We start from the raw sequence: 25,283 nt of genomic DNA on the forward strand, positions 1-25,283 counted from the left end.
AGTGGCTTTTCACAACCTTTACTGCATTAGTAGAAATAAAGACCACAGTGTAGCATCTGAACGTTGTTAAAAGATGCAGACCACACAAAGAGTTCAACAACACTTCCTTGGGAGAAAATATTATTGCTTCCAGTTCTAGTCTCTTTGACCATATGTGTTAGTGGTTTGAGGAAATGTTTTACCCTCTTTAGGAAAAGACCAGATCATTTCATTAATCCAAGATAATATGATATTCTACTTGGAGCCATATTTTGTCATCACTCTCACAAGGTTTTGTTCAATACACCCAAGTAAGCTCTGAGCAAATCATTGTACAGAATTAATTTCTCTGATCAAGACAAAGCCTAAAATAGCAAGATAGTCCAATCTCACTCTGAGAAATGACAGTTTAATTTTCAGTTGTACTGTCATTTAAGAAAGTTTTTAACAAAAACTTTAAAACACATATACAAAATTGCCCACTGTTAATCAAAGAGAAGAGATCTTAAAACAAGGATGATACTTTGGACAAAACATGGTAAGTCCATGACCCTAAGAGAAGACAGTAAGGGAGGACTTTCAGCTACTGTAAAAAGTTTGGTTAAAGAATGAGGGAAACAGACTTACTTCTCTGCTTTCCTCCTTTAAAATCAACTTTTCATACTTCCAGAATTTGCCTTCCTTGAACTAATAGATATTTCTACTGTTACTCATTCAACTTGAACAGCAGTCTTTAAGGTAGCGAACCCTCGAAAAGCTGGGCTATACATATCCTTTTCTCTTATAATTTGCATTATTCTTTCATTCCATCATTATTTTTAATGTGAAGTGCATAACAATCTTGTTTATGAGAGGAATACGCTTGAACATAATCAAAACCTTGCTATATGATTCATTTATCCATTCCATACATATATTTCAGCACAGATAATGACATCTGGAGTTATGCAGTATACACAGGCCCTGATCCAAAAGCTTATCAGAACAGCCTATGTTCATTTCAATTGGCCCTGGGTTGGGTTCCTAACCTATACTATACTGGCTCTTTATTTCATACATAATTAATATCAGAGTAAATTTATTGGTAACAAAAGGCATGTGGTGATTCACCAAGGACCCTGAAAAGTGAATCTTTAGCCTTTTATTTAATTGGAAATCAACAGGACACGTTAGCAAACCTGACTTACCACTATCTGTGGCTTTTCAATGTTAGTCCACAGTACCTTTCAGAAGCTCACTTTATTTTTACATAATTATCCCTAGCATCGCTCATCATCAAAATGCCAACTGCTAACAAGAAATATAGATAAATTTTCTTGTACCTCTTACATAAACTCCAATTGTGTTCATAATTTTCCTCGATTATAAGGATATGACTCTTCCTGAAATTGTGCTGATCTTTTTTTTCAATAGAAAAGAGTGTTGTCCCTGGCAAAGATTATTGAAATAATGCTTTACACTTTCCTGTTGCAGAAAAGATAATCATTATGATGGATTCCTACTGTATCTTACCTTTCTTTATATTATGGGCTGGCTGTTTCAGCAAAGCTCTGTCATGATGACTTCTTTGTCCTTCTGAAATCATTGGAATTACTCACATGAGTAAATAGAATGGGATTTGGCCTTTACCTTTTACTGATTACTATAACCCTTGATCTGCAAAATAGCACCAACCACTAAATGCAGTCAGTTGTAGGAAACGATTTTGTGTTCCTACTAAACCAGTTTTGGCCTGATAGATTTCAGATGTAATACACTTACCACTGAAGAGGGAAGAACAAAAATCAAACAAAAAATTCAAGAAAAAATCAAAGCAAACACAAAAAAAGCAGAGAAAAACACTTTAAAAAGATAACATAGCTAAATCCTAGACTGTGTTCCTTAAAAGCTTAACATGAATATGCTTCTCTTTACAAACACTTCCTTAGCTGAAAAGTAATTCCAGTCTGCCAATATCTAGATGCTTTGCATGTCTGTACTTTGGTCTAATGCTACCTGCAGGCAAATATGGATTCCTGTCAATCTTCAATTCACCACAACTACAGAAATTAATTTTTCTTTTTAACTACATCCAAAATAAACTTGACTGAAAAAGAAACAGTTTATCTCAAGAAACATCTTGCATACAGAAAATTGCAGTCAGCACACAAGTAATATCAGTTTTTACAGACCTTAAGGCTGTCTCCTAATTTAACTGTAAATTTAGTTCCTTTTCTCCTCCAAAAGAATGGGCTGAAGGCTATAGGAAGGCATGAGGGCTGCTGTTATTACAACAGAAACTACACAGGGTATAGCTTAACGATGTCATATCAGGGTCTAAACATATTCTCAGGTTGTTCTAGCAGAAAATCACTGTATCTTTAGCAATGCTCCACCTCTCCTGACCTTGGGGCAAAGATGTAGTAAAGTGTCACCAGATAATTTGGCCTTTGAAGTACTTGCACTTGAAGTCCTTTTGTGCATCACACACAGCTCACCTATTCCTATTTATCAGCTCCTGTGTTCAATACCTGCTCATTTGAGTCCATAAACTCTAGCACTTGAAGTTCTATTGCTAAGGCAGAGCTCAGTAGCTCAGGGGATGGGCTGATTCTCAAAACACATCCTTTTAAAATATGAGTTCAAAGGACAGAAGTAATTTTAGAGTATTGACATTTTTATAAGTATTTTTGCCCCATATTTTACTGCTTGAAACCAGCAAGAAATTCCCTTCCCAACATTTTCATGTAGACATTGAATGATAACATTTCCTCAGAATGACTAAATTCCCTAACAAAATTACTGCTTTCAGACAACACATTTTATATGTTTTTTATCAAAAATGTTTTAGTGTTGAAACTTACCTTTATTACCCAAATTCTTCTAATGACATGATCAATAGCCCTATAATCTAAATCGTCCTTTTGTTCAAAGTGAAAATATTCTTTCTCAGGAGAAACAGCTTTAATAATTTCAAGATGTTGTTGGAAAAAAGGCTACTGGCTTGAGTAGCCATTCTACTTGGCAAGTCCTTGTAACCAGTGTTCACCACACCCTGATGAGAAAGCAAAATAAATAGTTGTCAAAGCTTTCATGTGTTGGAAACTTTTCACATGTTCTCCACAGATCTGATGCTTGCTTTATACATGCTAGTAAATCAAATTTGCATATTACTACAGACATGAGTTACTAAAGCTTTCTTTTACAAGTTAAGGTTTCTGTATAAAACTAATAGCTTACTCTGATGCATGACCAAAGAAATTCAGCAATTTTGTCAGGAAGCCAGAGATTAAATGAGCTGGGAGGCCAGTCAGGGAACTGGTTACAAAACCATATGGTGCTTATTTTTGAGAATAAGAAATCAAGTACTTCTTCAAATGAAAAAACACCTCATGATTGTCTGATAAGAATCACATTGCACAATGTGTTTCACAGATTAACTGCACTCCAGACAATCCCAAGGAGGAAGATAGTGATACCTTCAAAACTTAAATTCCTTGCAAGTACATCTGGATTAATACCACGTCTCTAACATCCCTTAGTATTATTATGCAAGCAGAACATTTAAAAAAGCCCCAAACAAAATCCTAATGCCATGCTCTGAAAACAATTTACATTGAATTCTGACCTTGGACACCGTACCCTATGTCCTTGCTTCTTTCATTCCAGGATAGCAATCTGGACATTAAACTTGACGGTTTATCTCATATGAAGTCAGACATGTTGGCTTCCATACACATGCTGGAGTAAATCAACATCATCATGAAGAATGGCAGCCCCAGAAGTCATCAATACAAGGTAAAATTGAAATACTCTAGCTGGCTCTCCAGAACAGGCCATTGCAGGGATCTGCTACCTGGGGGACAGTGGCAGCAATAATTCTGTTTCATAGCCCACGGCCCAGGTTGGTTCCTGATGAGAATTATCCTTCTTGGGTAAATTCACAAATACTGAAATGACAGCATTTTAAACTGCTTCAGCTGATGGGTCTTTACAAACATATAGATGCACCTTTAGAAGATAGTAGCGTCATATTTCGTATGACTTTGCTTTTCCATGTCACACTGGAATGTAGTCCTCATCTAAAATTTATATTCATTTTAATGGTAATCCCATAAAATCTACCATTAATATTAAAAACTGTTCTATACCACTACTTTACAATTGTGAAAATAGTGAAAATTCAAATCTCTGAATTGGTTTTTCTTTTCCTATATCTTGAATTGAACACAAAATTCTTGTTAATGAAGGAATTAGTTTAAAAGCATTTATGGATGTTGTTGTTTAAAAAGCTGTTCCCATGCTTATAAAAGTCACAGTGCATAAAACAGACAGAATTATCTCTAATATTCCAATTTGTGGTTTTATTACTTATTAAAGGCTTTGCTTTATTACCCCATAACACTTTTGTAAGAACTCCCTGACAGAGTTGCAGTGACTTCAAGGAAAGACAATCTTTATTACTGCAATGTTGATTACTTTTTCATTTGTTAGAGCAAAGTAATGTTATTTGTGTTTTCCCTGCATATCAGTTATTCCTAAATACTGGTGTATAATCTACACCTGAAAGATGTCAAATTCTGCAGGCTGAGTAATTTCTACTTACTCCTAAACCTCAGCTCCATATAAATACTGATCATTCTTTCATTGATTCCATCATACTCCTACTGCTTAGAATTGAAGATTTCTTCCCCAATTTCACGTTTAAGACAGCAAACCAAACAAGTTTAATAACTCTTATTAGAAATGGTAAGTCTTACGAGAGAGGGTAAATAGGGAGGTATGTCATACACATAGGTGCTTTCAGAAGTAAATATAAAATATTAATTACTTTGAGTCTGAATCGAAAATTACTAGGAAATCATTAGCAAAGCAAATACTCCAAATCACTGATTTATAACAGGTAAAATAATCATTAAGCCATTACTTACTAATAGTTTTTAGTAAATACCTAGATACATGCACATTTGACTAAGCATTTTATGCCAATAGGGACTTTAGCATGTTTGAGCTCTCCAATGCCATAAGTAGAATCTTATCTGGAATAAGACCTGAACTAATACAAGTACCACTTTTAAACACTGTACCAGGCAAATCACCCCTGGTATACTTGAGGGCCTAATGTGTTCATGTGTGAGCAGTGCCTCTGCCATCCAGCTCCAGCTGGCTCCAAATCCCACATAAACAGCCTCTCACCCTCCAAAAGCTGCCAGCAGCACAGGGCAGCCCTGCTCACACACGTCAGCTCCTGAGGCAGGAGATGGGAAGAGATACAGAGGGACACACGGAGTGCTGAGCTGACAGGGAGCTGGAGAGGCCCTCCTGGAAGCCAGCACTGCTTACCATGGGGAGTTCTCTAGGTGAGGAACAGGAGCCCAGGGATGACCCATGCTGGAGTAGGGACAGCCACGAGGGGTGGGGGTCAAACAGCTGCACACAACCCCACATTCAAAGGGACTGGGATAGACTGGGTATAATATACAGGGAAAACAGGAAAGTTGAGTCTAGGAAGGAAGGGGGAAGATAATGCTTTTCTTAAGCTGGACCTGGGAAGTATGTTCTCTTTTTCTGGATATTGAAATCAATAATTTGAATTTTGTGCTAATTAGCAATGAAGTAACTAAAATTCCTGGTAGGCCCATGACAGAAAGAAACTTCCAGATTATTTTTGAATGACAATGTTTTGCTTCGGTGCAAAGCAAAGCAGAACTTTAACCAGAATGTTTTATAAAGTGTTAACAGTGTTCTAGATTCTAAGCCATATTTTCTTACTCCACCTGGTATCAAATCCCCTGACAGCAATTTCCATTGCTTTGGCAGCTACTGCTGCAGTCAGCCCGCAACGCCACCACCAATTATCAGCATCTAGAGAGATCAAACAGAGACTAAAGTGCATTCTATGTTCACTTATTCCATCACATGCTGTATCTGCAATATGCCTTAGCTTCAAAAGCACTTGAACCTTAAAGAACATCAGAGGCTAAAAATTGTTAAGCACTTCAGAGAAATAAAAAAATCCCTTATCTCAACAATACAACATTGTTAAACAGCTGGTTTGGTCTATAAGAGCAGGTGGTCATCTTTACAAAAGGTACCAGATGTAGAAAATCAGAGAAAAAAGTTAGAAAAAATAAGTTAAACAAGACATGACTAGAGGCACTTTTTCTGTTCCACAGGACACAGATCTTACCTCAAACTTTGATAGCAAAGGATGTGACATTATTTGTCCAGTTATGCAAGTGCTTTCCTTTACTGTAGCTCTTCTCAGCTATGAATTCTGACAGGTATGCTGTAACAGAAATCACAGGGCAGGGCTCAGTCTTAGAATGAAGAAATAGACTGGCATAAGGTCCCTTAAAAAACAGAACATCCTTCTGAAGCAGGATGTGACAATGCGTTTTTTGCACTGAAAATAATTGAACAATCATTTGCCAACAAATAAATAAATAATGCAAGGCTGAACTTAGATGTACATAATACATTCACTACAAATTTCAATTGCCCTGGGCTGCACTGTATTAAGGCAGGAGACAGCAAACAGAAGTCCTTTATGTTGGTGTCCCGCCTAAGCAGAAGCAGGTCAAGTAAAATGTCTTTTTTGGGACCATCCTGGAAAGAATCTAGTTTTGAGCCCTTGAAGAAGTCTTAAAAGGTACTGATCAAGTAAATCCTGCATTCAGAAATGCTCAAATGCATTTAAATAAACTTTCAGAGGATGGCACACTATAGCAAACCCAAATAAAATCCCAAGGAATCAAATGCTGTTAGGTATCTCTTGGAAAGGTCATGTAGGAGAGCTGAACTGCCTTGTTCACTATCTTTACAGTACAAAATTTTATTTTTTAAGTGCAACTGTACTTTCACAGGAGAAACTTGTTCTGCCATCCTTGTCTGACCAGTAAAATCTTTGCCAAAATCATTAGATGCCAGCACTACCAATTTGTACCTATAACAAGTAAACAAATATCATTGTAGATAAGTTGTGACCATCAGATAAAATAACATTGTGGATGACACTCCCAAGGGTTCAGATGCCAGGACACAACTTAGAGAAGCAGAGCCAAATCCATCAACCAAATCAATTAGATAATTAACAGAATTCTCTTAATAATAGGATAATGGACATCTTAAAGTAATAAATTTTCAAATAATACACTCAAAAGTAATTAAAATTTATACCAGTGGCTTGAAACTTAAGAGTTTGTCGGAGGACAAATGCTGGGAAAAATGTATATCAAAAGTAGTGGCTCATAGCATAAGGTGCTTCTTAGGACTGCAGTATCTGAATTTTTTATTTTTTACCTCTGTGGATCAGCTGACAAGCCTGTACTTCACTGCCAGCCCACTTGCACATAACATGGACAGTGCAGAGGGCTGCTCATAGCTATTTCAGGAATTTACAGCATAGATCCCCTTGGTAAAGGAGGGGATTGATGAGCATATACTTTACATGAACTGGAAAATAGGTGCAAGACTTCAGCTCCCTTCAAAAGAGAATATGTTTGAAACAGATACTCCCTACATTGTTAAATTGTACATGAATGCTTAAGTAGCATGCATCTCTCCCACTAAGTTACTGCTCAAAAATATTTTCAATTTATTGTTCCTCATTCAAAGAAGTGGAGGTAGCCCCAACAATAGTCCCTAAAATGATGTTTTGTGTGAATTTTGAATTCACATGGACCCCACTAGAATATACCTTTGTTACAGACTTTTTTGTTTCCAACATCTAATACTTGTAGGATGTTTTCTTTGCAGTTTTTGTTGGGTTTTTTTACTCATTAGGGAATTAAGAAATTAATTACTGATTCCTTCAAAAGAGTTATGTAGGTATGTAGTAATTTGAACAAGAGCTGCAGATGTTTTGTGCTTGTTCTGTCAACAAAAGATTTTCAAAGCAGATAACTATGGGTTTCTCAGTCCTTTATGGTATTTGGCCTAAAAGCCCAGCAACTTCAAGGCTTTACTTAACAAAATTGAACAATTTGGAAATCCAGTTATCTTTATACTATTCTTACTTTCAAAGCTTAAAAATCAAACTAAACTGGGCAAGGGAATAAAATCCTCTTTATCCCAACCCAAAGAAGTAACAGATACAAAACCAATTTAATATCAATTATCTAAATGTTGAAGCCAGGTGCACCCAGGGCAACTCTCCTGACCCCTTGGTTACGGGCAGCAGAAAATTTAGTCCATTGTCAGTACTGCAGGAGAAGATAGGCAGTCATTCTGGGAATTCCTATACAAATCCAGAAAATGAATACTTCGTAGCTAGAGGTACGTAGAAATTTTTCTTTACTGAACTTAATAACAAAATTTTTACTAGCTTTACTGAAGTGAAATTTCATGCAGTGGAAGGAAATGAAATACTGGCAAAAACAAGAGTTGCTAATATCCAAGCTGAGCCAGAGCAAGACAGCCATTGTATACACATGCTTGCTGTACTAGAGAAAAAACTGTTTTTCTTCTGTGGGTACCATCTGATTCAGTGTCATAGCCATATAACTGAGGTAATAATTTATTTTGGTACACAGGCAAATAAAAGGATAAATGTTAAAACCAAATATTTTAAGAGAAGTTGGTATTAAAAAACATCAACATTGTTTAAGGTCCTGTGTTAGAACATTGGAGTGAAATCAGAGAGTTTGACACTAGGTTAATTAGATTTAAATAGTTTCAGGGAGAGAGAGAGAATGTGCAACAGGAAAATACTATTCATCTTTGTAGCCAGATTGCTTAAATTTACCAGAGCTGTCATCGAGACCTTTTAGAGACTAGTTGCATGATTTTGTTTATGGTTCTGTAAAGAGAAACAATATTGACTGCTGACATTTATCATGGCTTGTAATTTTTCCTCCCCTTAACTTCACTGTGGTTTATTACATGCAAAGTGATTTGTTTTGCTTCATCTTCTTCATCAAGGAAAAAAATATCCCTTTTAATAAGGTAAGAAGTTGCAACTGAAGCCCCCAGTCTAGATCATGAGGCTCTTTCCATTGCAAACACCCCACAATCTCCCTCCAAGATGGAAAAAATAATGGCAGATTGTTTTCTATGATTTACTGAAGGTGAGGAGGGCCAAAGCAGGGAGGATACATAATAGACACCTCCTTCCATCCACTTGCAAGCAGATGGGTCACAGAAAACTTCTTTGCACCATTGTGCTGATCTGGCCAGGGTCAGAGGTAGTGCTTAGACACAGAGGTCACTGCCACCATTTGCACAGAGCTGCCTCCATCTCATCCCAAGTGAGGTTTCTCATTGGGATGATGTGAGGAATCCTGACACCAGGAAACCAAAAACATTAGACCAGATGTAACTTATCCTTAAAGCTCATCAAAATTTAAGGAAAGTTTTTCATAGTATAGATGTTTAACAGTTAAACACTAAAAGTTAAGCTCATTGTTTATGGATTCTCAAGCCACTCAAGGTATCCAAATCCTGGACAGTTTTTGTGTAAATAAAAATACTGGGGAAATATACAAACACACACTTAGCAGAGCCCAGGGATGGGCTCAAACATCCTCCTTGCTATGAAAGGGCACATAAAATTTTTCCTTTATACAGAGAGCAGAAGAGAAGTGCATAAAATTAGTTTGCTACAGCCTGTTATGCATGATGTGGAACACAGAGGACTACATTCACTCTTACCTCCAGTGGAATGCTGTATCATACAGTGATATGAAAACTATTTTCAGATGATTTATAGATACAATAGTGGCAAGGCAGCAAGTGGCAGGGAAAATGCCTTGTTTAATGAAGCAGTTATGTGTTTGATACCTTTACCAAATTGATTCTGCGTAATATGAACTGGTTCAAATTTAAAACCGTTTCAATATACAGTCTATGTACATAAACAATTGGTTCAGCATTCAAACTAGTTGTTTGTGTTTGGCAATTTTTTAATGAATGCCTTATAGAAATCTAACTGCCTTTGAAATCAGTTCCAAATCTGAATTATTTCAAAATGTGTCTTATATTGAATGACAACTGCTCTTGACTGTTGTTTGGCCACTAATGCAATGTGATACTACATGGGGAGCCAGAATTCAGAACCAGCAGGGAGAATTTTGCACCTTTAGTTGTCAGAGGCAGCAGTTTTGGGAAGGTAACAAATTCTTTTACCAAATTCATACTGTCCCCGGGGCAAGGCCTCAAAACAAACACGGTAGCTTCAAAGACAGTATTACTGTCAGCTCCAGACTGCAGCCAGTCCTGTTTGCATGTTGTGATCAGTTCACACTTCCCCATTGCAAACAATCTTAGATTACAGCCCTACTTATGTGAGAGATTGTTTTGGAAAAATAATAAAAAGTGGTATGTTAAAGCTATGCCAAATACAAGACACATTTATCATGCTGTCAATGGAATTTTTTACCATATGTCTCAATGGATTTACTAAAATTAGTTTTGTTTTATACCTATAATAGCTATAGGTCTTAGGCCATATATAAAGTATTTCACAAAAAGAAAGACTGATGTTCAAGCAGCAGGAAAAAACCCAAAACAATGACATATGTGCCCTGAAACAAAAGAAAGCTCAACTTTTTGGAAAAGGAGTCAAAACCACTTCTCTAGATCTGCTTGTCTGAAGGTGAAGCTAGAAAATGAGGGAATATCCCTATAGTTTCTAAACTGACGATCATATTTAGTTGACACAAATTAGTCTTCAGAATAAATATGGTTACATTATTCACAAATTACAAACTTATCTTTACTTATATAGTTTTCAAACATTAATTGTTACCCTGGCTTGTCTGCATTGTTCAGCAGAGAATTTCGCTTTTTGTCAACTTATGTTCCACTTTCAATTTTATTTGATGTTTTACCAAGGACTAGACACAAGGAGAACAGTGCAACCCACTTCTCACCATGGCATTTCTTTGGTAAATCCCACACTAGAGGTGTTCACTATTAAGTTCTTCTAGTGAACACCTCTAAAACAGAATATATAACAAAATACAAAGGATTTTTTCCTCTTCAGGTCATATCAATTTAGTTTTATTTATTTTCAAAGGCAAAAATTTCACCATCCAATGGATGTCAGCAGACATGGTTTCTCTGAAGTTTGAAAATTCCATCCATATATCCAATCCAGTAAAGTTTTATGCACATATATTATTCTTAAAGAGGTGCAATCACTGGTTGACCTCAGTGGGATGCTTAGCGTGAGAGAAGGTGGCAGGATTGGGCCCCAAGTTTTCATAAATAACACAGAACATCTCCAGATGAACATTCCACTGTTAGTTTTTATAGTGCCTTCCACAGCCAGCCCACATGGTCTCTCACACACATTCCTACATGCCAGAACAATAACAAATTAAAGTTTGGTTTATAAAAGGGCCTTGGCTCAGATGCTGCTTATACAAGTTTGCATGCTGTTTACTCTGAAAAAGGTGTGGAACTGACCACAATGAGGTGACAACCTCAATTCCACTCACACATGAGGTGAGAAAACCAATAACAAAACTGCAGGATTAGGAAAGGACACTTTGTTTCTCCTGGCTTGCATGTGAATAAAGCGCGTTTTATTAGGAAAGAAATGAAGCCTCTCTGTGAAGCAGGCTAAGGAACATCTCTCTTCCTCCTTACTACATATTTGCATACAAACATTTTATCTATATATCTATTTATAAATATATGTGTCTGATTGTACACACATATCCATACTACACATGATGATCCACAGAAGAGGAGTCCTAGATTACCATTGCCCTACCTTGCAGTCTGTGAAGATTTTCATTGACTTCAGGGAAACTGGATTTTGAAGCACTACACCTTCCCTGTGCTGAGCACTGCTTCAAGGTCATTATTACACCCAAACCCTGCCTGTGCTTTCAAAACAGAATTTGAGTGATTGAAGGGTTACATTCTGCTTCCCTGAACTACTTCAGTTTACCTGCATGGCTTGATACTCCACAATACCCTTAAAATCCAATGTTGTCTGTTAAAACAGTAGGCACAGAGAATAAGGGAAATACCTTGGAAGCTGACTCAGTTTCATCTAAGCACTATTTCTGTCCAATTCAACATGAATGTTCTCACAAATATCAAGGGGACCTGACATTTAGCCCCAAATTAGAACAATTTAAAAAAGGAAAACAGATATTTCACCACACCCACATAACTTCAAAGGGTTTTCTGTAATGTTTTTTTAAATATTATATACAACCAAATGCATGATTGCAGATATCTCCATAAAACTTGGTTGTCCCCATAATTAACTGGGGATACCCCAAGTTACATTAATTACTAGCAGAGATGCAAAACTGAAGTATGTTTGCTTAAACATACAGTCAGTTCAATGCCAGAAAACATTCTACAAGAGATTACACAGACCAAGCAGATACATGTGGCAGGGACATTTCTATTAGAAACACTCTAAACAAAGTCATTTAGTACAGAGTACATTTTGCTTAAAAGATATACACATGGCATTAGAGCAAAGCTGGGAACAACTATAAGAACTTTAATTGACTGAAGAAATAACTGCCAGTATTTATAATTCTACAAAGAAAAGTGTCATAACGAGTTCACTGGGGAAAAAAAAGAAATTCAGCTCCATCCTGCACATGTGCACATGATATTTTCAGGCCATTAAGGCAACAAAAACTAGAAGAAAATATTCTCTTTTTTTTAAGTACTTTTTTTGTGAAGTACCACAGAAAACTGGCAGGTTTTTTGTTACAATTCTGAAAAGATACATAATCAATGTTGTTAAAGAAAGAAAAAGTACTTCAGATACACAATTAAAAGCTCTCTCCTGTCTTTGGGGAGAGAGGCAGTAATTCCTCACTATCAGCAATTACAGTGCACTTTCAGTATCTCAGCTGCTTGGTTAATGAGTAGCAGGTAAAGTAAAGCAAAATTTCCCTCTAATCCCTGCCCATTTGCTGTAGGAAGGAAAGAAATAAACACAGAATACCTCTGATGAGAGTTCTAAGTAACCCAAAGGAGAAGCAAAAATAAATTCTGGAACTGCTTAACCTATATCCTGTTCTACCCCACAGGGTTAATGGAATTATACAAGTCTAAGAAAAAAAAGATTTAACCCACAGTAATTTTTGTATTCTAGATTCTTCTAAGGTCAGACAGAAAGGCACTGTTATTTTATTTATTAATCCCAAAGATCATTCTAATATTTTGCACACTGGTTGCACAATATAGGAAGAATTGGTTTTCAGCACTAGCCTTCAATCTGTATTCATTTCTATACGTCATCTATATCAGCTTCCATTCTTTGATGTTTTGAGAGCATTACAGACCAGCATCTGGTCTTTGAGTTTAGATTCCAGTTTTACATTGGAAATGGTATTTTCATTTATATACCAAGTTTAAAAAGGGCTTAATCTTCAGATCTCTTGCACAACCTATCACTGCTTCAATATTGTGCAAGTCACAAACACTATAGCCCAAAAGTGAAATGCTATTCTAGAAATTTGTGCAGAATAAACCACATTGATTAAAAAAAAAAAAGACCAACACCTTAAACCTAATATTTCTGTTAATACAATTCTTTCCATAGCATTTTTGGGGGAAAGAAAAGGTCAATTTTTTTTTTTATTATCTCTATACATGCAAGAGCAGTAAAAGTTCTGGCAGGCCTAGAATCAACAGGATCCAAATCTCCATAAGACTTTTTTGAAAATTGGCAGACTTTAGCTTGAGAGCAAGCCTGTGAAACAGATATTTTCAGACTCATACTTCTCCCCTCAAACTTGTAAACTTGTCATTGTAACACCTTTGTTCACAGCCTAAACCTGCATATGTTTCTACACTCACCAATGTAGTGTCCCCAAAAGAAAAAAGAAAAATAAAAAAGAAAAAAAAAAAGATTCTTCAGAACCATGAATCAACAACCTAAAACCAAAACAACCCATTCTAAGCCCAAAGACAGGCTGTAATCAAGCCAGAATGGGATCTGAAGCTGAATGTTACTGCTTTCTCTTATATTCTCTTAGTTTCCATTACAAAGCTGGAGATTATTTCAAGTTTTTGCTAATGAAACACAGCATTGTCTAAATCTGGAGCTTCATGAGCTCCCATGAGAACCTTTCATTTGCAAACTTACCTATTTTAGGCCTGACCCTTCTTTGAGCACATTTACCAGATGGTCCAAGTTACATTGGGTATTGTTAGGTACAATACAGTAGACTGCAGGCACTACATCAAGTTAAACAGCTAATAAAAAATAACACAAATTTTGAATGCTTGCCTAGGGTAAATAGGGAAAATTTAAGAGGTAAATTTAAGTCCTCCAATTGTAGAGACGAAAGAATAATTACAGGAAATTTTGCTACAGCATTTGAAGAATTCAGATATATTTCTTCATTCTATGGTTTTAACTAGGATGTGAAATACATTGTCATTGTTTTGGGTGCCATAAGCAAAACCACAGGAATACATCTGAATTTTATGGTCTTGAAATGTTCTAGTTATCTAAATAATTTTGAATAATCATGCTTTGTGTCTTAAAACAAATTTAAAAGTCATTAAGAAGGTGAGCCAGTAAACAATTTAGTGTACATCTATAAAGGTAGTTACAATCATGCTCCTTCCTGCAGGTCAGTAAACTCATTAGTTACATGTATTTTCTGAACACAAGTGCTATGTCCATTAAGAAAGGACAGATACCTGTAAATTACTGAAAATCATTTGTACAATTCTTTTGGTTTAAGATCTTCTTTAGCTGCCTCACATGTAGCATGCATCACGTATAATTCAGCATATTGCTGAACTTGGACATTTGGTTTTAGGAGATTTTGCTTTCTACATCTACATTCATTCTCCTAGTAATAACAGCACTAGTTTTATTGTTTCATTCCACACAGATCATAGACTGTGCATTGAATCTAAGAATTTATAGTGCTTCCTTTCTGACACAGTATCTGTTGGACACTTAAATGTTTAAAATCCCCTTGCAAGTAGTATTTGGTGCATCCAAGTCTAACCATCTCCAGAAAATTAAGATTTTCCACAACTCTTCTCCATCTCAGTATAATTGGCAGCAATTTAAACTACATCCTTATGTCTTCTTACATTCTAAAGGAACTCTAACAGCTTTGTTTGGGACAAAAATATTTATAAAATACACAAATAGCCCACTCCAGGTCGAAGTTTGCTGGATAAAGCAATATATTTTGCAATAAGACATTAGACCTTTTTAAAAATAGCAGCTATTCAGTGTTAGCAGCTATTCAGTTAACACAACACTTGTGTTATTTGTCCATAGTATTTCACAGAATATACTAACAGTTTTCCAGGAATGCAGGAAAAGATAGCCCTTCACTGAGGAGTTCATAGCAAAAACCAGCAATGCACAAAAAGATTTGTGAGGGAAGATGGGGGCAAGGCATTTTTAAAGCATATTTCCTTCCTACATGAACAGTGGCATCCAACAATTTACCGAGGTAATCTTCAGGAGTTTGCCATTGCTCTCAGGGGAAAGGCAAATGTATTTGGGAAATAATGAGGCACAGAACATTTTTAACTTGTTTCCATACAGGTGGAGTATGCAGCAAGTAAAGGCGCCATCTTTTCAATCATGACAATCAGTGAAGTCTACTCGAAACACGGAAGCATTACTAGTATGAAATGGTTTTGCAGTCAGCTTTAGAGAAGGGTTAGCATCTCTTGCTGTTTGTTGGTTTTTGAGGTTTTTTTAATTTGTTTGCAGAGGTGTCACTATTTTCAAAGCAAGGGATTTAAAGGCCTCATTTAGGAGCAGAAATCAATCTTTCTAGTGACTACCTCAAAACCAGCCAGTAGTGTATACCTGTCTGTGGCAGCAAGCCTGGCTGCAGGCTCTTGTTTGTGTATTTACTCTCACAAGTCTGCTATGGATTACAGTGCAGAATGCTGCTAATCTAGTTTAACTATGCCCATAATACTCTGAATAAAAAAAAAAAGGCACACACACATGTACACAAAAGCATACACACTTAACACCACAGTTTTGTAGAGGTCTAACTCGTTCAGTTCCAAGAACAGGAACTGCACTTGAACAATATTCCTCATGTGATTCATTACACTTTTGTCTCAAAGGCTTCCCTGCCATAGAAAACCTTTTAGTTTTTTTTTTATTTTATTTAATTCTTTAATATTCCCTAAGCACTTCAAATGAAAAGAAGTGATCAAATATGCCTTTATGGCAACACAATTCCCATCGTCTATTGACTTCTCTTTGTTTTCTCTAATTTTTCATTGAAATCTTCAAAGAAGGTCCCTAAGGAAGCAATGGCTTATTAATTATTGTTTGGCTTATTCTTACAAGAACAGTAATTTAGATTATTTTATTATGTTCCAGACAATGATTGCCTAACCAGATAATGTAAGCAAAGTAAAGTAAACTGGAAACTGAGTTTAATTACAAAAACAATTGCTTGGATTGCATTTGTGGTTGAGAAATACCAATTAATTCAGTTCACAGTGCAGGGATGATTATTGCAATATCACAGTGATAAACAAGTAATGCAGAAGAAAGCTTTCACCAAGGAGTAAATTGTGCAATTGAAAGAGCTTGTAAATAGGTGCTGTGGTATCTCTGCAGAGACTCCTAATCTTGGGTTTATTTGCCACAAGATTGAGTTCCAGATAAAAACATTACGGTGGCCAAATGAGTGTTTTCACTTATAGCAGATACATTATTGACCAGGAAATGGTACATTTGGAAAAGACAGACATACATACTCTTATCCTGTTCTTATTGGCATCACAGTGATAAAACTGTGTCAGAGCCGTTATTTCAGCCCAACATACCTGACGATGATCTTCTGGAACCACATACACAAGTCTTAGAGGCAGCATGAATCACTCTTGGTATAGAAAGTAGGCACTTTGGAACTCATAGCCTGTGTTCATAGAAGTAGATGCAGATAAATCAGTTTAATACCATTAGGAAAAATGCATTCCAGCAGCTATAAATGGTTTAGCATCATGAAATACATTTGGTAGATTTGAAGAGATTGTGGGGGCTTGTTTACTTTAAAAATTTTCAGTACAGTACATTTATTAATGCTCTTGAAAGATACTGAAAGACAACCTGAAACCAAGAGGAAGGCAAGATAGCACAGACAAAGACAGGCTGAGAAGGAACATCCTCTAAAATTTTTGTTCTATTTTCAACTCCATTAATGCTCACACATTTCAATTCATTCCACTGACAGCTTAATTACATGATTGAGCTGATGAGATGCATCCTGAAAGAATTGGCTGATGTAGTTGAGAAGGATTTCTCCATCATATTTGAAAACTCAAGGCCATCAGGCAAAGTCCCAGTAAAAGTGGAAAAGTGGGAATATCTCACCCATTTTAAAAGATAAGGATCGCCATGGGGGTTACCAGGCAGTCAGCCTCATCTCAGTGCCCAGCCACATCAAGGAACAATCCTCCTCCAAGTTATGTCACCACTTATGTCAGAGTCTGCAGTGACAAGACAAAAGACAACTAATTTAAAGTGAATGGGGATAGACTTAGATTTGCTCTAAGGAAGAGAAACACTTCTGTGAGACACTGGAACAGGTTGCCCAGAGAAGTTGTTGCCCAGTGGATGCCTTGTCCCTGGAAGAGCTCAAGGTCAGGTTGAGTAACCAATCTAGCCCATAGAAGGGAGTTGGACTGCAGGATCTTTAAATAATAATACTAATTCAAATCATTTTATGATTCATTAGCTAAGAAGCAAAGCTCTCTGGCTCAGCAATATTTGTGAAAGCATGTGTATATACTCATGCTTATCAAGGAGATTCATTACCTCATTTTGACCTCATTAGGAGTTCAAATACATTAAATATCCAATCCAACTGGGCTTTGAGTAAATACAAAATTTCTTATAAATTCTTACAAATAGCATGCTTAGTGAATTCATCTTACATTTGTCACAAAATACTGACTCTAGTGTGACAGTGAGTTCCTATAACTCTGCCTGATGTCTACCTTTCTCTGGAGTTTTGCGGATTTATTTACTCTGAAATGGAATCTTTCTGTTGTTTCAGCTAGTTTCCTTAACCACCACCAATATATTAACTTATTGTGGAAAAAAATGAGCACAAATTTCCTAAACTCTCTACAAGTTTCCCTTTTATATCAGTTTCATAATTTATTTCATGCATTCCATTGCACACCAAAACATCTGAATGAGTTTCAGGGCTGATAACCTACAGAAATCATAAGAGTAGTCTCTGTTAAAAATAGAATTAGTAGTTTTCTTTTACTTTGGACTAAGCTTCCTAGTTCTAAAAGCCCTCAACTCATTCTCTGAAGACACAGTTATTAAATAATTTACTTACATTAAAGGGGGAAAATAATTACTTGCTCACAATTTACATTATTTTAAATGAGCTTACATAACCTCTTTTTTTTCAGAAAAAAATCATGTTACCACTCAAGTTCCCACGTAAGTGGTCTAGTGAATGAAGCAGCAGCTTTCACCTACCCACATTTTTCTCTCAAGACATGCACCAATAGCCTGTGTTCTTTCAGCACACTTGTGAATGAGCTTTGTGATATAGCCACACTACTATATTTTTCTTCAAATAACTTCATTTTCTTTCAAATGAAGTTAAAAAGAAAATGCTTTTGCAGGCTGATTATGAACCTGTAAAACTGACATCTTCCTTCAGAGTAAATAATTCAAATTTTAGACAACAGATAAGACAATGTAGGCAAAAAAACTTTCAGCCAGTATCATGAACAGCTTACCCCAAGACTTGGTTTGGTCCTTATACCTGGAGAATCATTTGTACACCACAACTGTGAGTTGCATGAATGTTACAGACTAGCAAAAAAATAATTTTCTGCATTGTTGGTACTATTGGATTTTAACATTAGTGCTATTCTTGCCCTTTTACACATAATCCCAGGTATTCTACTGTGGGATAGGAGTGTCCTGTCAAATTGTCTTACTGCTGCTGAAGTTCTTAGACCTGTTTTTAAATCTGCATCATAAGTAAGGAGGAAAATTATCTCCCAATTTTATTAATATGAAATAATTTACTTACATTAAAGGGGGAAAATAATTACTTGCCCACAATATACATGTTTCTCGTGTTCTAGGTGCCCAGTCTGAGCCATGGATGAGTAGGATTCAATTTAACTAATTCTCATCTTTTTTTAGATGCAGATCCTGAGCTATGTTCAAGTACTTTCATCAGAAGGAAAAACATTTTCACAATGTGTTTCAGCTCTCATATGTCAGGCTTTTTTCAGGAGAAGAATTCTCTTCTAGGGACACACAGTCATGGTCAACATTTTTCTGCATAACAAACCAACTGCACACTGAGAAATTGTAAGAGGAAAAAATAGTATTCTATGAGCATTGTTCATGTGGAAGAACAGCAATATGTAAATACAAGACTGTTACAATACAAATGTTCTGACAGTAACTATGTCATACCAAACTTTTGGAAATATTAACATTTAATGCATCCCTTGTGTCTCCCCTCCAAAAAGGATGTATAATCCCTAAGCACACCAACAGTATTGTGAAAGCAACTTCTTTTGGGAATAATCTCTTCAGAAGGACTATGCAAAACACATGGATAGACAGATTCTGAGGGGAAATTCTTAAGCATTCACTTTTACAGAAGAGTACTCAGCCAATTAAACATGAAATCTACTGAAATCATTCTGCTTCACAGTAAAAAATGGAACTCATGAACTATGAATGAAAGAGACAGAGATATGTTTTGGGCTTAGGGGTTTTCGGCTGTTCAGGGTTTTTTCAAAATAATTCCTATATTGGGCAAGATCTGTTCCCATTTTTCCCAAGATAAATGAATAATACCTTCTTACAACATCACCACATCCTGTATATTATTGTAAAACCTAACGTCTGAGCTGCGATTGCTGTATTTAATAAAATAGGTATAGAAAGTTAAATTTTGTTTATTCCACAGATAATTTAGCCTTTTTAAATGGTCTAACTCTACAGATTCCATGTAAAAGGACTACAGATTTCATAGCTAGTGATAAAGTTACTGTCACCTTTCTGGTTGGTATTGGAATGAAATCATGCTAAAAAAAATAACTTGCTATCTTTTTTATTACAAATTCAATGGAAAGTCTTAGCAGAAAGCAAAATAGGGGGTGGGATTAATTTTTCTTCCAATGCATTATTTTATTCAAGGTGCAAAGGACACAGATTACATAGTTTTTAAAGTAATTTACCTTGCTGAAAACACCTTTTGGCTAAAGAAGTTGACACCCAGAAGCAATTTGAGATCTAGCAAGATTACAGGATTATGAACAATAAAACATCAAGAAGCTCTACTTCCTCTCCGTGTTCCTATAAGTAACAGTGTTTTTTCTCCATTCTCACTTTGTGCTACTTCTATCTTTTAATGTAAATATTTTACTTTCTGGAAGTAGTGATCAACATGAGAGTTCATCCTTATTTCAGGTTAGCAGGGACACCAGATCTTATCCAGGGTTACACTGATAAATCACACAGCTATGTGTGTACACCACTCCAATTGAAATGTACTTTCACTGACCTGGTGTGCTAATTTGTTCATAAATCATCATCAGTACAGGTGTTCCTTTCCCCAGGAATCAAACATATCATATGAAACAGATTTTCTAACAAAAATCATTGAAGATTGAGACCAAATGTTAACCAATAACATCAGTAAGTAAATACAACTATTTTCATGAAGTCTTACGACTTGAAAGCACTCAAGACAATTGAGACCATTTTCTGGCCCAAGATAGTATCAAGTCTATGTATGAAATTCCTGGAAATGTCAAGAACTATGGACACTACAATATCTTAGGAAATGTATTCCATTTCCCTCTATCTTAAATTACCAAGTACCTAGTTGAATTTATCTGCATTTATACATCTTCACAAGAGACATCCATCTATTTTGGGTTTGCAACAGACTTTTACATATCAAAGAACTGATGTAAAAGTTTCAGTGAAGAAAACGCAGTTCCATTTGTCTTTCCTTGTTAGTCATATTTCCTAAGCACTCAGTCATTCTTATCCTTCACCTTGGTGAATAATTCTCTTCATCTGGTCCACACCTTCCCTTAAATGTGACAACCAAGCCTGGCCATACTAATGGTAGGACACCATAAGGTGGCTCCCTTCCCCATAGCTTTGCAGCACTGTCAAGTCACACTGAATCTCTGCAACATCAAGATCTTTTTCTACAGAACTGTTACTCAGTTGTTGCTATCATGGTGTGTAGGCAGCAGATTTCTCCTAAACACTCTATGTGGGAGCTTGCCATCATGCCAGTTACTTGTATTCTTTTTCCCTTCTCAGAGGACCTCAAAACTTGCATAGGTAAATTTCAATTTAAATCTTATCCTATAATAAAACCTGTGCTCTTCGGCTTCACCTCAAATGCAAATTCAGTGATTGAGTCTTTATTCCATCATCCAGATCACTAATCAAAATATTAAGCAGCACCTAACCCAGGACTGACTCCCACCAGTCCTCAGTACTTAACTTCCCAGTTAAAGAAGCATTGACACCTGCCTCCAAATACTCCTACAAAACACACTAGTACCCACCTGACAGAAGATGCATCAAGACTAAGTTTTACCAGCCTGCTTATGTGAACCTCAGAGTTGAGATGTATGTCCCACTGCTTCTCCTCTAGTCACAGAGGAGAAGGGCTAATGCCATAGCAGACAGAAATTAAACCAAATTAAACCAGACTGGTATAATTTCCCTAGAAAAATTTGTTCTGACTGTTAATCACGTTGGTTTGTGTTGTTTTTTGGGTTTTTTTACAAATATTTGTTTTTATGGGAGCTGAGCTAAAGTTCACTTATCTGTAACACTGTATCTACTTTCTCTCCCTTCCCAAAGACAGGAACAGACTTTTTCCCCTTCCATTCTTTCGTGTCGTGATTAGCCTTCTAAAGAAAACCCATTGGATAGTCCTGAATATTCCATTAACTGGCAGTAATAAAACCCCACTGCTATCAAATGGGTTGCTTGCATCTCTCTTGTATATGGCAACAAGGAGTAAGAAAACAGTGTCAATGAGCCAGATTAGATGTCAAAGTGCTCAGCATGTAAACCAGATGATGATCAGTCCTTGCTATTGCAATCAGTTCCTAGTCAGTTCATGTCAATGTGCCATTAAGAAAAGATATTTTTCTATATGTATAAAAAAATTTTTAAAAAATAAGCCACCGGTAAGGCAATAGTGTTCAAGTCATTGTTTTTTTTCTTCACCTAACCTGACAGCTGTTTTGATCACTTGCAAAAGTCTTCTGTTGTGAAAATAAAGAGCTTACTGACATTTGAGGTTTTAGCTTTACTCATCCATCCTCTTCCTGCATCCTGAGACGTTGACGTGACATTAATCCTGAGCAGCTGCTTTATACCACAAAAGGAATTTGTTATGGAATTATTTTAAAAGTGCAAGTAGCCAATTAATAACCAAATGTATAATTTCAGAAAAACTTTACCAAACACTTGAATTTTTTCCTTATATAGTCACATTAATTTTGATGAAAATTTTAATCTGCAGAAAGGGGCCAAGTGATTTATCTGACTTTATTTCTTACATGTGAAGATACTTTACAAAATAAACAGCTGAAAAAAATTGAGTTTTTTCCTGTCAAAGTCAATGTTTCAGATTTCTGTCACTACTAGAACAACTCAGTATCTCTATTGCTCCCTTAAGTAAATTATCAATACACTAATGGTGTTCTGCATGGTCCTCAATAACCCTGAGGATAAATGTGACTTACTGACATACATATTCCTTCCAGATGTTATGTTTCCCATAATACTCTTGATAAGAAAAAGCATAAGCAGATCTTACTCAGCTGGATTTTACCAGTCAATGTCTTTAAATATGAACAAAGACAAAAAAAAAATTGTTAACTATGCCTTCTTTACAGTTGATGGTGTTTAACACTAGCAGATAAGATGGTTTTCACCCCTTACATCTCATACAGGCCAAAAATGTCTGCAGTAATGTCTGTACTGTATCCATTTATCACAAAACAGGAGAAATCAGGGCAATAAAGTTACACTGTCATAAAAAAACTTTAAGAAAAATTGTCCATAACTGAATTAAGTGTCAAAGCAAGAAGATCGGAACACGAGCAGCAGTTTCTTCTCTTGCACAAACCTTCAGAACAACGTGCAGCTACAACATCACCTAGCAGTAGAGCTTACAGAATGGTCAGTGTATTCAGTGACCCCATTGAAGCAGTTATGGGGGCTCTCTCTCACTCCATTTGATATTGCAGAGTCTTGTCCACAGCAATTATCTCTAAGTCTCTGCAAAGAGCCCTAGCCCAAGCTAGCTGTGTGATGTGACAGTCTGAATCAAAGATATAAACCTAATCCCCCAAGTGCCCAAAGCTGATGTAACAACATATCTGCTGGCCTCAAATATTCACTCAAGCATAAGTTGCAGGTTTTTATGGATTCAAAAGCCTTAATGTTTCCTGAATAAAAATGCTTATAGAGCAAGCATAAAAAAAAAGTAAGAAACCTAAGTAGTCCCTAAAAAAGCATGAGATATCAAGACAGCTCTTTACTTTAGGAGAATTACAGAATTACTTACTGGATATCTTCTATGGTAGATGTAGTTTAGATAGGGGCAGTAATTTTGTCACGGCTTATCTACACACCCCTTGCAACCACACAGACAATCCCTGGGATTTACCATTAAAGCACAACATATGGTTCTCTTTTCTTTCTAAGTATGAGGCAGAAGTGTATAACACATGAAAACAGTATGTCTCAACAAACTGGGAAAATTAAGGCAATCATTAAGTATAGTAACTGCAGTCAGATACATTTATGTTTTCAAAACAGAAAAGAAACATTAATTTTTTTAACTTCCAAAACTCTTGTACTTAAATATTTAGATTGCTTAACTCATTCTTCAGACAGCTAGTAACGTCTAGGTATCTAAAGAGTACAAGTCACTGTTTTGCTCACTTATAAACTTAAAAACCAGAAACAAACCTGAGTAGAGAAGTCACAGATGACAGAGCAGAAACACAGCAGTTCAAAAGCAAAATTTTTGTGGAAGAAAACATAAGAACTTGCATATTTTCAAACAGGAATGCCTGCCCGGAATCTCCAAGATCCCCTGGAGGTATTTGAGCTGGGCTGTCAGTCATTGGCCAAGGCTGCTTCCATTCCTTCCTAGCCACTGATGCCAACTCCTATGTATACACCTGCAAGCCAAGAGAGGAAACTTCTACTGAACAGCTGAAAACCAGATGTTAGGGTATTAAGCTACTGCATAGACAGTTTCAGACAATAGATATAATTACTGTCAATGGAAAGCATTAGCTTAGATTTCAGGAAATTTGAAATAAGCGCCAGAAGTGTTCATCAAAGTTCACATCAACACTTGCCTTTGTGACTCAGTTTGTACAGTCCCTCTCATCCCACAAGGGAGGGTTAAGAAGGAACCTATGCAAAATAATTTATTGCTATGATTACTTTTTATCTAAGCCAGTGTCTCGCCAGTGTCTCTTCCTTTCTTTACACATCCTGTTTAAATCCCCTTTGCATTGTTTCTTCTTCCCACAAAACAGATAAGAAAATGCAACCTATCTCGATACTAATTATAGCCCTTTCCAGACCTAGGTGGCCATAGCAAAACATAAAATACAACTGTTACAGAACAATCCATTCCTTGAATATTTTGTGGAGGCCTATTTTGCTATTTCTCTTGCTTTAACAATATGCTGCTGGAATTTAAGGCTCTGACAAGTTTATAGGGCAAAGCTAGTAGGAACAAGATGAAATAATGTAAGCAAACAACTCAGGCCATTTTTCATCATGAAGTCATCTTATATCATTTTAAGAATGCTCATCAATTAATTAGAAAGTTACATTTTCCTGTATAATCTCATGTAGCTATTGTTCTATAAAAAGGATCTGACAGTAAAATAAACAGCAGTTACAAATATTAACTGAGTGTAAATCATTTCTATGCTTAATAGTGTCTGATATTCTAATCCCACCACACTGTGTTCTTAATATGAACATCAGTCAGGTGGGAAATTTTACAGGCTATCAAAACATAATGACTAATATGATAGTCCTCTGCTTTCCTGAACCATTAATTCTGAGCTGCTTGCATGCAATTAAGTGAGCCTTAATACAGGTATCTTGTACTACATTCTGAGGCTCACATGGCCCCTAAACAGTAGAAGTTCCATCAGGTTCAGCATTTGAATGAACAGTGGGTAAAATACCTGCATCTTTGTGCAACAAACTTGGGTTATTTTTTTATTCCCAAGACATAGGCATGAGTAAAATAAAACCATGAAAGAAACTCCAGCTAATAGAAAAAGATGTACCATTTTTGACTGAAAAAAAATCTCCTTAA

At 36.2% G+C, this 25,283-nt stretch overlaps 1 long non-coding RNA gene across 7 annotated transcripts in view; it reads right to left on the reverse strand.

Moving 5' to 3' along the window:
- The window catches only part of LOC135281132 (uncharacterized), an 86,276-nt gene that overhangs the window by 34,863 nt on the left and 26,130 nt on the right, over positions 1-25,283 (reverse strand). For 5 of the 7 annotated variants that reach the window (XR_010347885.1, XR_010347886.1, XR_010347887.1 and 2 more), the window contains 7 exons: positions 23,903-24,117; positions 17,264-17,379; positions 16,717-16,808; positions 6,149-6,247; positions 3,587-3,908; positions 2,823-3,013; positions 1,492-1,635 (listed from right to left, as the gene is read on the reverse strand). This is a non-coding gene — a long non-coding RNA (uncharacterized LOC135281132). The remainder of the gene's footprint in view (positions 1-1,491; positions 1,636-2,822; positions 3,014-3,586; positions 3,909-6,148; positions 6,248-16,716; positions 16,809-17,263; positions 17,380-23,902; positions 24,118-25,283) is intronic. The other 2 variants (XR_010347883.1, XR_010347882.1) reach the window with 2 other exon arrangements.

Source organism: Passer domesticus, chromosome 14 (assembly GCF_036417665.1).
Source record: "Passer domesticus isolate bPasDom1 chromosome 14, bPasDom1.hap1, whole genome shotgun sequence".
Taxonomy (NCBI): Eukaryota; Metazoa; Chordata; class Aves; order Passeriformes; family Passeridae; genus Passer; species Passer domesticus.